This window comes from Ixodes scapularis, unplaced genomic scaffold, assembly GCF_016920785.2.
Source record: "Ixodes scapularis isolate PalLabHiFi unplaced genomic scaffold, ASM1692078v2 PGA_scaffold1__304_contigs__length_218370807, whole genome shotgun sequence".
In the NCBI taxonomy this organism is placed as follows: Eukaryota; Metazoa; Arthropoda; class Arachnida; order Ixodida; family Ixodidae; genus Ixodes; species Ixodes scapularis.
Window position 1 is genome coordinate 213,432,859 of NW_024609846.1, and position 13,905 is coordinate 213,446,763.

Below are 13,905 nucleotides of genomic sequence, written 5' to 3' on the forward strand. Positions count from 1 at the left end.
CCGAGCGAAAACCAAAGCTATGTGAAGCTTGCGTGCGAAGTGCAGAAATAAAATGCTAAAGAACTTGCCATCGCTGCGACTGTTGTTGCACCAGTTGTATCCGAAATCGCAGCAGCCCGTCAGAGGTTACGAACTGACACCAGGCGAAAAGCGGAGCTGCGATGCTCGCGTGCGAAGCTCAGACCCCCAAACCAATCTCCCCTGACGCGCCATATGCTGCTGCATTCACACTGGCAATTTGACCGCGTTTGCAAATGCTGTTGCCTGAATGCTTATTACAAATCCACCCGCATTCGATGGCAACAACGAGCAGAACCGCATGGCGGTTGCGATTCAAATTATTCAAAAGCCAATGTGAAGGCAGCAGCTTACCCAGGCAGTTAAGGAGGGTCACGTGAAGGATATGCGACTGAAGTGCGGCTAGGAGAGGTGGGGACAAACATTAATAAAATTAATTAGTTTGTGACTAGAAGTATAATCATTTGAATTTTTAACCAAGCTAAATCTAATTATAAGATATTATCAATCAAATTTGGCGCTACAAAATTCAAAACTGTCTTTGTTTTTGCTGATATTATGCATACACTTCTTATTAGCGTCCTGTATTTGCCACTAGCAAAAAGGCCGGCTAGCAATAGCGATATTTGCAGTTCTTTGTAGACCTCGTGACGCCGGAAAGACAGGCTGCTGACGTCGGTCTGCTTGCTTGTGTTTGGGCCCCCACGTGCTCTTCGCTTTTCATTGTTTAGCGGCCGTTTGGGAAGTTTTGTTGTTTGCTCGGGCGTGATTAGCCCAGTTACTTGCGCAGGAACTCGGCAGTCGTGTGCTTGGACCTTGGACGCTACTGCGTCCAAGGGGCTCAACCTCCTTTGCGAGGATGAGCACAGTGCGATACGCAAAGAAACGGTGCTCCGTGGAAGTGTGTGAAAGCGACACCTGCACGGTTGGCATCTCGCTACACCGGCTTCCCCTCGTCTCTCGAAGGTGAGACTTCGCTAATGTCAGTAACATGCCTGCTGTCTGATGTCATTGTCCGGTCTTCTCTTAACTCTTGTTAGTTTTACCTAAAACTATTAGGGTTATCTGGATGTGCACAAGAAACTACGCCTGAAGGCGTAAGATGTTATACTAGGAATGTTTTAACTCCGAAATCACTCTCGACTTCGCAGCGTTGTGTGCCGTCATTATAAAAGTGCCCACGATGTTCGAATTCACCTATAGCGGCCTGGCTCTGAGAAGCCTAGTGTCGTGATTATCGGCGTGGTTATCAGTGGTAGAAAACAGATATGTAGTAGGGCATCTGTGCGTAAGACTCGCGTTTTTACTCTTCATGATGCACACAGAGCGTTAATGCATGCATTTGTTAATGTCCTTGCTCTGATTACTTTGGTTTGTGGACATTTTGGCTACATTTTCTTTTCGTTGGTATTCACGGCACACACATAGCACCATGCCTTATCTGCAGGCGCGAAGCCTGGGTCGGTTCTGCAACAACCGAAGTCTACAGGGGAAGACTCCATGGCAGCTACGAGACAGGGTAGTTTGCTCCTTACATTTCGATGAGTCAGCTTTCCTGCGGCCTGGACATCTCCGTCACAATGAGTTGCCAAATGTGCTTCCCACAAAAGGTAAGCAGACCAATAAACCTTCCGTGCACTTTGTGGCTAAGCATGGTTAACCCGCTCTTAGAAGAATTGTTACCACATGGGGCTGAAATATTGCTCCTGTGGGCTCATAACATTTCTATATTATTTGCAGAGACGACACATTCCGACATTTCCAGCAAAAGCTCTCCAGGTTCAGCAGTTCTGCATGGTGAGCTTTTTCACTGTAACTAACATAAAGAGGCAGCAACTACCAGCACCACTGCATTACCCCAATGTCTTCATGACCTTAGCATTTTGCAATAGAACTAGGTTGGGTTAGCTGGAAAAAGCTGGTAGAACATGGTCAAAGGTACTGCTATAAGTTCATTTCAGGCCCGTTTATAACGACATGTTTCATTTGAGGTGACATAATCAACGTCAATATCGGTCCACAGAGCGTCTTTTGTGTCTTTTGACATGCCGACACCCAGTCTTCCAAAATAAAGCTGCCCATGAAAGAAAGTGATTTACAGTTTGTGTTAAAATAGGCGAATTCATTATAAATTTGCAGAGGTGCGTTCGCCACTCTCATCGAGCTACACATACTTTGGCAGTTCAGAGTCACGGAGCGTCTGTGGTGACCCTGACGACCAGTCTTCTGAAATGGAACTTTCGTGGGAACAAGGTGATTTTTCTTGTCGTGTGTTAGAATAGACACATAAGAAGGAACTCAACAACTATTCCATGACTAATGTTACGCTGAATTTGCAGAGAGGAGTTCGCCAGCCTCATCGAGCTTCGCGTACTCCGGCCGCTCAGAATCGCGGAGCTCCTGTGGTCACCCTGACGACCAGTCTTCTGAAATACACCTGTCATGGAACGAAGGGGAATTTCCTTTTTATGCGTTAAAATAGGGGAAGAAGCGAGGACTTCAACCTCTTATCCTTCGCTAAGTTCACATTAAATTTGCAGAGCGGATTTCTGCGGCTTCATTGGACCACACATACTCGTGCACCTTACTAGAGAATTGTCCACTAGGGGCCCATAATAAGCGGTGGCCGAATATTGATGTGCTATCATTTTATTCCCATTTTTTGTGAGCTTGCTTTCCTAACTGGTAGAAACAGCGCAACTTGACGAAGGACAAGAAACAAGGAGTATACAGACAGGCGCTGTAAAAGTACACAGAGAGGCACTGTTTCTGCCAGCTAAGATGAACAACCTAACTTTCCGCTCTGTTGAACTTGCTTTCTTACTTACAGTTTTTTTCTAAAAGTCTTTCTTTATTTTTTTTTTGCATTTGATCACAGCTACGCTCTACGTCAAGATGCTGCTCCTGCTCAAGAGTCCAGCGGGGACGTGACTGACATGGAGATCTTGGTTTCTTCACCGTCGCCGAGAGACTCTTTCTCTGGCTGTGCTGCTGGGTCTTCTCACAAATGTGAGTGCTTTCTATGATGCGAACTTTTTTTTTGCAGGTTCTTTTTGTGGAAGTATAAAAGGTCAGGCTGCAAAAATAAAAAAGCCAAGGCTAGAAAAACACTAGCGGATACTAAACTTTACCTTGAGAGCTGATGGCGCAAGGGGTAACGCAACACAAGACCGGGTAGCAGGCAGCTACAAATCGAAGTTTGTTCAAAGCTCACCACATTTTTGTGTTTCACGGTATTGTCATTGCCAAGCACACAAAAAGACAACAAAATGTTCCACACGCAGGTGTTAACACCATCAAATCAAAACAGCTCAACAGGTTTCACTGAATCATAAGTCTTCCTGCAAAACCTCACGTAAGACAGTGTTTTTTATAGTTATCTAAAAGCTGCCCTGGTCATATCTGTGTGATGCTGAGCCTGTCATGGTCCCTTGTCCTATCTGCGAAACATTAGTTGCCTGTTTTTGCGCGAGCGCTTCACTGTTACAGTGCCATGAGCATAAGCAAGGTATGGTCAAGGTTTAAGAAAATGCAATTCATAGTTTGGATGCCTATTCTGACTTGCATGTTTCTGTGTGTGCCCATGTCTTTTTGGACTATCAGGTCTGTGGACAACATGAAGTGCCTAGTCCGACATAAAGATGTACTGCTGCTTTCCTTAACTTTAATTGAATATGTGTAGTCTGTCATACTTGCTGTTTTTGTTTAAAGACACTTCAAGTCATTGCGGAGTATTCTTGAGTGTGAATAGATTACACAATTAATAAATTGATGGTGAATGCAAGTTTTTCTTGGAGACTTGATCTGTGTCTTTTGTCAAATTTCAGCACACGACAAAAGCCGCAGCATCGACAAAGAAGAAGGTGAACGCCCTGAGAGCCAAGGTGCGACAGCTTCAAGGCGCAGCAAAGAGGCTGCAACAAAATCGTCAGATGAGGACTTGCCGGACTGTTGCCGAAGTCGTTGAGAGTGTCCGCGTTCATGTGTCTCCTGCTGTCGCTGCGCTCGTTGAAGCCCAGCTTAGAATGAGCACTACGAGCCGGTTTGGCCGGAGATGGTGCAGCCACAACAAAGCCTTGGCTTTCGGCCTCTACTTTCATAGAACCAAAAGCTATAAGTATTGCAGGCGACTGTCCAGGCTGCCATCAGTAAGATCACTGCAGCTATGGCTTCAGCGTGTGCCACTGAGGGCTGGATTTTACCCTGACATTTTCGAGCTGATAAAGAGGCGGGCAGCTTCTTTTTCTCGATCCGATCGGGCCTGCAGCAGGCATTGATGAAATGCACATAAAAAAAAGTTAAAGCCATTTACAACTCCCTGAAACGCCGGATGAGAGCGCAGCTCTTGGGGAGCAGGAGGGAAGGGTACTGAGGGAAAGGTATACCCCTCTTCCTGCTTCTCCTCCTCCTCCCTCATCCTTCAATCTCCTCCTCTCCTCCTCCTCCTCCCCATCCTTCTCCTCCACCTCCTCACCTGCCCTCATCCTTCAAACTCCTACCCTCGTCTCTTCTTCCTCTTTCCTCCTCCTCCTTCTAATTAATTAATTATTTAATTAAATAATTAATTTAATTTTGGCGGACAGGTACCGCGTCAGGCTACTGCACGAAAGGTATCTGGTTCGAAGCCGGCCAAGCTTTCCGAGGGGGCGTCACTTGACTTGGAGGGGGGGGGGGGGGTCACGTGAACCCCCCCCCTCCCCGAAGTCATCGAAGGTATCCGAGGTCCTCCAGAGGTCGCCGAAGGCAGCCGATGTCCTCCCGAGGTCCTCCCGAAGGAACCAGAGGTCCTCCAGTGGTCCTCCCGAAGGAACCCGAGGTCCTCCCGAGGTGCTCGGGGAGGGAGGGGGGGCTCGCGGTTACGCCGACGGCGACGGCGACGCTGACGCCGACGCCGACGCTGACGCCGACGACGCTCAAGCCGGAAACGAGCGCCTAAGAGCTGCGCTCTAAAAGAGCTTTCATACAACCCCTCGTCTGACAGGTTCGAAGGAATTGAAGAACACAGTGGACAGCAAGGCAAAAAGCTGGCAAGCAAGGCTCCCATGTTCCTGGCGAAAAGAGTCGGAACACCGTGGAAGCAGCCCCTTGGCTATTTTTTATTATTTTTTTGCTCACAAAGGCACACCTTCAGATGCCCTAAAAGATCTCCTTTTCCAGTTGTACAGCGCCCTTGTGGACGCTGGCCTGGAGCCGGTAGCTGTTGTATGCGATCAAGGGAGCCAGAACGTGTCTCTTTTTTCAAGCATCGTAACTGCATGCCGAAAAGCCTTACGTAGAGGTCAATGGCAAGCCAATTTTTTCCTTTTCAATGCTCCGAACCTTTTGAAGTGCATCAGAAACATGTTACTAAAATACGACTTCAAAGTTGGTGATCACATAGTGAAAGGTTCCTACATCAAGAAATCTTATGAAAAGGACCATAAACTTGAGATCCGTTCTATGCTAAAGCTGAACGAGAAGCATATCAATTTGACCTTCTCGTGAAAGATGTCGGTGAAGCTAGCAGCTCAAGTGTTTAGCCATCACTGGGCAGCTGCAATGTATGCCCTTGTTACTTTTCAGCAATTGTCAGCCACAACTGTTCACACAGCGAGATTCGTTGAAAGGATCGACTGTCTCTTTGTTAGCCTAAATAGCTCGCAGAAATTCGCAAAGACGCCATATGCCTCTGCAATGTGTATCGGTTCTATCCATGAGGAGTTTCTGAAAGAGTGCATTCTGGTTTTTGAAAAGCCTGCAAGTACTCGGGTGTAGAAGGCAGCCGCACTGCATTCGTGGCTTCTGCTTGACAGTTAAGTCACTGCTGCTGCTCAGCAATCACCTCATGGTTAATTACGGTTTTTCCTACTTTTTAACCCTCCATTTAAACCAGACACCCTTCAAAATATTTTTGCTGTTATACGTTCGTAATCCGGTGCAAACACGAACTCCACTTCCCGTCAATTTCAGGCTGCTTTCGGGCACCTTTTGATTAGCAAGCTATTCAAGCTATCGGAAAGATCAAACTGTGCTGACGACATGATGTCTCTCCTTGCTACGTTCCCAGCAGGCCTTTTGGCACCTTCTCCTCCTCTTGCCTTAGGAAGCACAGTTTTTCTTACGACGCCTTCAAACTACCCTCCGGCAATAGAAGAGAAGAACATGGTTTATTTTGCTGGGTGGCTGGTATCGAAATTTTTCAAGGTTCATTCCTCTGTAGGAACATCCCAGAAAAGTGAGCTGAAGACACGAAATGCCTGTTTTTTTGTAGGAAATCAAGTGCTCTTGTATTTGAGTGTGAAAGGCACTGCCGACTCCGACTTCGGAAACCTCCCAGTTCATTCTGCTTCTTTCAGATTACTTGTTGAAACTTGTGAGAAAATCTTTGAGAGATGTATCAACAACCTAATTTCAAAGGAGAGCGTAGGGCGTACCCGTTGTGTCCTTTTTCACCAGAAGATTCCATAGTCTCTGACTGTATGTGGTGAAGGTGTTTATGATGATTTGTTTTCTCTGGTAACCAGAGTCAGGCTGCACTGGTTCGTCCGGAAAAAAATGCTAAACTATTTGATACAGCAGAAAAGTGTAAGTCTAGGCAGCAAATGCACAGGCTACGTACGTGAGACCACCATGCAGCGTACTTTTTAAAGCAGTGTAGGCGTGTTCTATTCGAACCTTTCATTTTCTTCAGATTCTTGAGGAGAAATGTAGTCTTCTAACTGATTCACATATATAGCGTTTAAAGCTGTGAAGCAACAGTGGGTTCTGAAGTGCAGCAAAACACAGCGCTACAGGATGCTTTACTCCACTTGGCTTCCTTGACCTGCACCAAACAATCGTTGCGTTGCAGTGTAGCAGCAGAAGCAGATGCAAGTTAAAATATTTGCAACATTATGGGACCTTGCCCAAGGAATGCGTAGACAAGTGTAGTTTTTTTCTGTGTATTACAGTGGTGACCCCAGTTGTCCTAAACCTTTGAGTTATTAGTGGCTGCCTATAAGCTGTCAATGTCGTCACAACATCTAGCCGATTGTACATTGTCTTATTATGTTATAGTGTGCCTTATGTACCGATCTACTAATTTTCTTCCACCATGCCACTTTCAAAATCGTGGATTTCAATTGTATGAATCTAGTGAGTAATCTAATTGAATGATTGCAAGTGAATCAAACAAATGAAACTCGACTGTTAATGTGATGTTGGACTTCCATTAGATTTACTGTAGAGTATTTCGCACGCAGCACACTTCAGCGATTTGATTCACTCTTTTTTTTTGTGACATTACATAATTCGTTTTAAGGTTTCTTACATATTTCTGAAGGATCCTAAAAGAACAAAGAGCAAAGCACTGCGGGTCGAGTTTAACCACACTGCAAAGACACGATGGTGTGACGAAATGAAACTACTCTCATAGCAGGTCGGCTAACAAAGTCGGGTGCAGAAAAAAAAAACATTTCGAACAAGGGCAAATAAGGGCGTAAATGATCCAGTATAGAGTAAACACAAGTTTTAAACATCCCAAGAAAAATCCGAGAGTGCAGGTAAAAAGAACGACACACACGCTAAAATGTAGCAAACAAAGCTCAAACACGGAGCTATGTTTGAGACTTTTTAGTGTATACAGGGTCTGTCCCAAAACTTCCCGGAATGATTTTTTGTGGTCGGCAACGCCGCCTGGCGGGATGGGGCTTCAGGTGGAGAAGTTAGTGGGCGATATAAGCTTCGAAACGAGACCGGTCTCAGTTGTCTGGTATCAGTTGCTGAGGCAGGTCACGCTCCGCGCAGAGGCATCTACAGCACCCTCGTCGAGAAAAAAAATGGACCAGTTTTTGGAGCAACGTTATGCAATCAAGTTTTGTGTGGAACTAGGTAAAAACGGGGCGGAGACGCTCGAAATGCTTCGGAAAGCCTACGGCGACAACGCAATGAAAAAAAGCCAAACTTTCATGTGGCACAAGAGGTTCCGGGAAGGTCGGGAGTCCGTCAACGACTACGACCGCTCGGGACGCCCGTCGACATCACAAACGGATGACTCGGTGCAAAAAGTGCGTCACGTTTTGGACAAGGACCGGCGATTAAGCGTTCGAATGGTCGCAGATGAGTGTGGAATACCCAAAACAATCGTTCATCGCATTTTAACAGAGGATCTCAAAATGAGGAAAGTCAGCGCGAAAATGGTGCCAAAGGTCCTGACGAGTGAGATAAAGGAAGAGCGTTTGTTGAAGTGTCAGGAATTGCACGAACGCTTCGAAACAGACCCAGAATTTTCGGACAGAGTGATCACAGGGGATGAGACGTGGATTTTCAAGTACGATCCCGAATTAAAGCGTCAGAGCAGCGAGTGGCACACCACAGAGTCTCCTTGCCCGAAAAAAGCAAGGATGAGCAAATCGCGAATCAAGGCAATGCTCATTGTGTTTTTTGACAGAAAAGGTGTGGTTCACAGTAAATTCGCGCCACAGGGACAAACAGTCAACAAGGAGTTTTACTGTGAAGTGCTCAAACGGTTGCGAAACAGGGTTCGACGAGTCCGAAAAGAAATTTGCGACAACTGGATCTTGCGCCATGACAATGCGTCAAGCCACACCGCGCTCATTGTCTCCGAGTTGCTGGCCAAAATGTGCGTGCCAACGCTGCCCCAGCCACCGTACAGCCCCGATCTGGCACCACCGGACTTCTTTTTATTCCCAAGAATCAAAAGAACCCTGAAAGGAACTCGGCATGGGACGCTGGAGACGGTAAAAGCAGCTGCGACGACCTCACTGAAGGAGGTTCCTGTTGACGGCTTCCAGGGCGCCTTCAGTGATTGGGTTCAGCGTTGGCAACAGTGCATCGAAGCAGGGGGAGATTACTTTGAAAAGTTCTGAAAAGATTGTAAACTGATATTGAATAGATGATTTATAAAAAAAACAATTCCGGGAACTTTTGGGACAGACCCTGTATGTCGTTCATTTTACTTGTAGTCTCTGGAATTCTTGTTGTTTAATTTTCCCGCGAAACCGCACGCACGCATGACGCCGCGTTTTTTTGTTTTGTTTTTTGAGGTGTCGTTATTTCCTGTTTATTTTTTGTTCCGACGGAAGTGTCCCCGCGAATTATAGATGGCGCTAAAGCAGCCCCATAGGCCTCGACTTTCGTAAAAAGTCTATTGCTGGATCGCGCATCCCTCTTGTTCGCTGCAGCGCGAGTGCAGCCAGTGGACGACCATCTTGCATGGTAATGTTTTTCGTTTTGCTAGCCTTTTCCTGCCGTTTGCCAGCGTGCTATAGACAGGTTTTCTACTAGCTCGTCGTCATTCGCCGATTAAGTTTTTTTTAGGACTTTGTATACCGTTGAGAATTGCCGTTGTGAAAACGTGGAAATTTTTACGAAAGCACAATACCACAGGAAAAGGGCACAACTCGTCGAAAGCAAGTTTCGCCGGCCTGGCGGCGTGTTCAAAGCTTTCTCGGCCCGCGGAAGTGCTGTGCCTCTGTGCCTTCGCACGCTTTGATACCGTTCAAGAATCGACGCCGTGTGAATGTATTTTGCGAGTTTAACGAAGTTTAATTATATCTGTCTTGTATACTTGGTTCAAAACCCTAAAAACGGGATTTTGACAACTAATTGCTTCCGTCATTTTGGAGTATGAAAGGCTGATCTGATTTCGGTTTCGGATCTGTGATACACGTGAGCCCAGAACAAACCTTGGACGTTCCGGCTCTTCGTCATGACACGGTGTTGCAGAGAGCAGGGTAAAATACAGCCACACGGATCACTGAAGCAAACGCACTGTTATTGTAGGCCTCGGCTTGTGGTTGCGCCTTTGTAGATCATCTTATTCGTTTTGCTCCAGAGACGCAAACGACGGGCATAACAAAATCGTTTGCATGTTCCGCATACCTCGCAAAAGTACTTCCCCAGTCACCTTGCGAAAAGCGCAAAACACCGAGTCCGCACCGTCCTGACTTCCCAGTCTTTTACCTGCTCTAGAGCAGTTTGTACCTGCTAGTAGGTACGACTACTGAAACCGCAAATTGAAACTAGAGGCAGTGCCAGAAAGAAAAGAGACAAAATTGGGAAAGCTTGCTCGCTCTCCCCAATTTCTCAACTCTCAAATGATTGTACCATAATAAATGCACCAACGCCTCTTCCCAAAATAAAAGAAAAAGCACTATGTTCACTACGGGAAAAAATCGTCTCAGTTCATGCGTCTGTGGGCAGGTAGGAAATCTTGCCCAAATTTATTCACACCGCATGATGAGCGCAACAAACTCAAACGAGATTTACAGGAAATTATCGGTGGTGACTTAAGTTTCCTTGAAATTCTGCATAACCGGTGATTTGCAGGACCGAGTCATCTACTCGAGCGGCGTGCGTCGCTGTGGAAACTCAGTACAACAACACGAAGCATAAAAACGGCGGGTTAAGGACAACAATCCGGAGTCCATTGTTCAAATAAAACGACGTAATTTTGTTGAAAACGCTGCCAGATATGCATGCGGAATCTATGCATATTCTACCTTTTCCTACCGCAAAATAAATGAACAAACTCTCTCCCACTTTTCTGCCTTGATTGACAGTGCCGAATGGGGCAGCGTTTATGAAGAAGCGAATCCTGATGTGGCATATAATCACTTCTCAAAGATCTTTAAAATATGCTATGAAAATGCATTCCCCCTTATACAGTCCAAAAATAAAAAAAAGCAGGAAGTGAGGAAGCCATGGATAGCGGAATGACTTTATAAAATAATAAACGAAAAAAAAACAGTATGTACCATGACTTTGTCAAAACACGTGACCAGCAACTTTTGATTCGGTTTAAAAAAGAAATAAATAAATTAATAGCCGATATAAGAAAGCAAAACGTGAGTATCATCAGAATATGTTCAACAATATAAGAAACGAGCCGAGAAAGATATGGAACGCAGTGAATGATATCACAAAGAGGAAATCTTCTTTCGCGTGTATAGATGAAATTATTATCGATAATAAGAAGTTTGAAGGGAAATATCTTGCAAATATTATTAATGCACATTTTCTCAGTGTGGGTGAAAGTGAAGAAAATGACGCTGGCGATTTCGTTATTGGCGGAACAAAGCCTTTGCTTAATTCTATAATGTTTAAGCCAACTACGCCGATCGAAATTGAAATACTGATTAAAAATATTAAAAAATAACGATAATGTAGTGATTGCGCAGGCGAGCTGGTAGATGCTAACCATCTTGTTCTTAGCCCGAGACTGAGGCAGGAAAAGAGGAAAGTTTCAAAGTAGAAGAAAAATGAACAGTCGAGGACACGTCTCTAACACAGCTAAAGACAAGTTTATTTGGTCACCTTCTTATAGACCTTTTTATTTTAGTAGTTGCCTCACCGGCGGATAGAGGGCGCTGACGCACTCGGCGCCATGAGGTTGCTTCAATTTGGTTGGTTTCGGTTTCAACGTGAACGCGGCTATGTTGCTGTTTTACGTTGTTTTTGCTTAATTTTGTGATACGAATATTTTTCTTGTAGCACACAACCAATGAAACAGCGGTATTGAACCACTTTGAGGACTACGAGGTGTATTTGAGCCTAAATTGCGGGCTTTTTTTTTTTTTTACCAACTCCTTTGATTATGGTCGGTTGCGAAACGCCCGACTGATGTACAGGAGAGATTACCATCATCTAGGGCCGTACCCGATGACACCAATTTCCATAAAAACAAACTAATGAAGAAACTAACACGTGAATGTAAAGAAGCATATCGACAGCTTGATTAGCAATGTGCTGATTCGGCCAGAACAGATGAACTCGCGAGTTTACTTCTCACTGTTTGGTTTTCGTGGGCAACAAACTTTTAGTGAAATTCGCAGACTAAAAACGTATCGTGTAATGAGGCAGATAATTGATATAAACAAGTAGTATCGTCTCGACCTCTTTTTTATTATGATTATTCAGTACTCGAGCATGCTTTGACAGGCCGAATAGGAAATTTTTTAAATTATCAACCCTGCTAAAGTATTCATAAGCAGCATTTCGCGATATTGGCCCTAGAAAATAAATTATTTTTACATGAACATTCACTTACTCAAGATATGATATAAGTGACAGGCGCATCAAATTAAACCTAGCATTTGCCTTCCGTAACATTTGCCATATAAAATTAAAGGGCACAAGAGGAAAAATACCTCGGAAAGTTTGGCTGAATTTTAGCGCTAGGCACCGCTTCACGGACCTGTGTGAAATGTTTGAACATATTCGCTTTGTAAATTTCGGCGACGCCAGCCACGAAAAGTAAATCTCTATTCGCCATCGACAATTCTGGACTCAAGTAATTTATTATGCAAGTTTTTTTTTCCAGTCTTACATATTGCGGATTTCAGATACTGACAAAAGTTGAAACAACATACATAAAAAAAGAAAAGCGTCGTCATTATAGCGCATGCGCCGAACCCAAACCGCGTTTTGAATTTGCAAATATAAACGACGTTATTTCTTTATGTACGCTAATCTAAAGCTCGCTACTGTTAAGTTGTGTGTGGCAGTTTCTTACGCGGAAAGTCCCAACCTTTGTGTTAAAATATACTAAGTGGATCGCACTGGTTATTTGATTATAATCAATAAATCAGTTAAATGACTGTCGAAATGGGAGCGAGCATGGTATACAATTTCTTAAACTTCATAAGTAACCGACCAACCGAATGTTTACGTACCAAAAAATATTGAGAACCTCATACACATGTAGGTGTGATGTTATGAACAAACAAATCGCCTGATGTTGACGTGCTATTACTTCTAGCCTCAGATAAAATACAAGTTAAACGTTCGTTGTCTATCTCCTCCGCGCGTTTCCTCCCATAATCAAAAGAAACTGTTATCGATATATTATGAATACAAAAAAACGATACTTTCAGGAAATACAGATAGTCTCCTTGCACTGACTATTCTTGACGCCTTCCGTTCCTAGATGCGCAATACAAATATACGCGCTTCTTACTGAGAATGTTCCGCTGTCATAAGGACCTTTCAATCCTTTTTATGTCTTAGTCGTCGAGTATACGTATCGGACAACAGTTTCCGAAGTAAGGCAAAAAAGCGCGGTGAAACGCGACGAAAAACACGAATACAACGCATCCGCCAAGGCGCGGAGGGGAGAGTGGAGCAGCAAGTTGAAGCAACCTAATGGCTGCCGCGTCACGTGATTCCAAGATGGCAGCGCCCATGCGGGGGAGGATGAAATGGTCTATATACACTCCACGAACTTCACCACAGAACCTTCCCGATCTCGAAAGCCAAAAGATAACAAAGGTCTCACATCTTTCCACCACAATTGTCAAACGACCTTGAGGTTTTCCACAAAGCAACAACAATAGCTCCCCTCACCCGGAAGACACTTGAATGAATCCTTCGCGTAGTAGAGGGGGACAGTGTACTCTGTACGCGAAGGATTCATTCAGTGTCTTCCGGGTGAGGGGAGCTATTGTTGTTGCTTTGTGGAAAACTCAAGGTCGTTTGACAATGGTGGTGGAAAAATGAGACCTTTGTTATCTTTTGGCTTTCGAGATCGGGAAGGTTCTGTGGTGAAGTTCGTGGAGTGTATATAAGAAGGTGACCAAATAAACTTGTCTTTAGCTGTGTTAGACACGTGTCCTCGACTGTTCATTTTACTTCTACTTTGAAACTTTCCTCTTTTCCTGCCTCAGTCTCGGCTAAGAACAAAATGGTTAAAAAATAACGTTGCCGCCGGTATAGACGGTTTTAAATCGGTTCCAGTGAAACATGTCTCACAATCACTTAGTCACATTCTGTCATACAAAACCAATAGGATGCTATTAACAGGTATATTTCCGAACGCGTTAAAAACTGCAAGAATTAGCCCAATATTTAAAGGCGGGGAAAAAATAGTTTGTACAACTATCGACCGATTTCCATTCTGCCAATTTTTTT

At 44.6% G+C, this 13,905-nt stretch overlaps 1 pseudogene; it reads left to right on the forward strand.

The window, feature by feature from the left end:
• Positions 1 to 6,159: 6,159 nt before the first annotated feature.
• On the forward strand, positions 6,160 to 6,645 carry LOC120850697 (annotated as a pseudogene).
• The last annotated feature ends 7,260 nt before the right edge of the window (positions 6,646 to 13,905 follow it).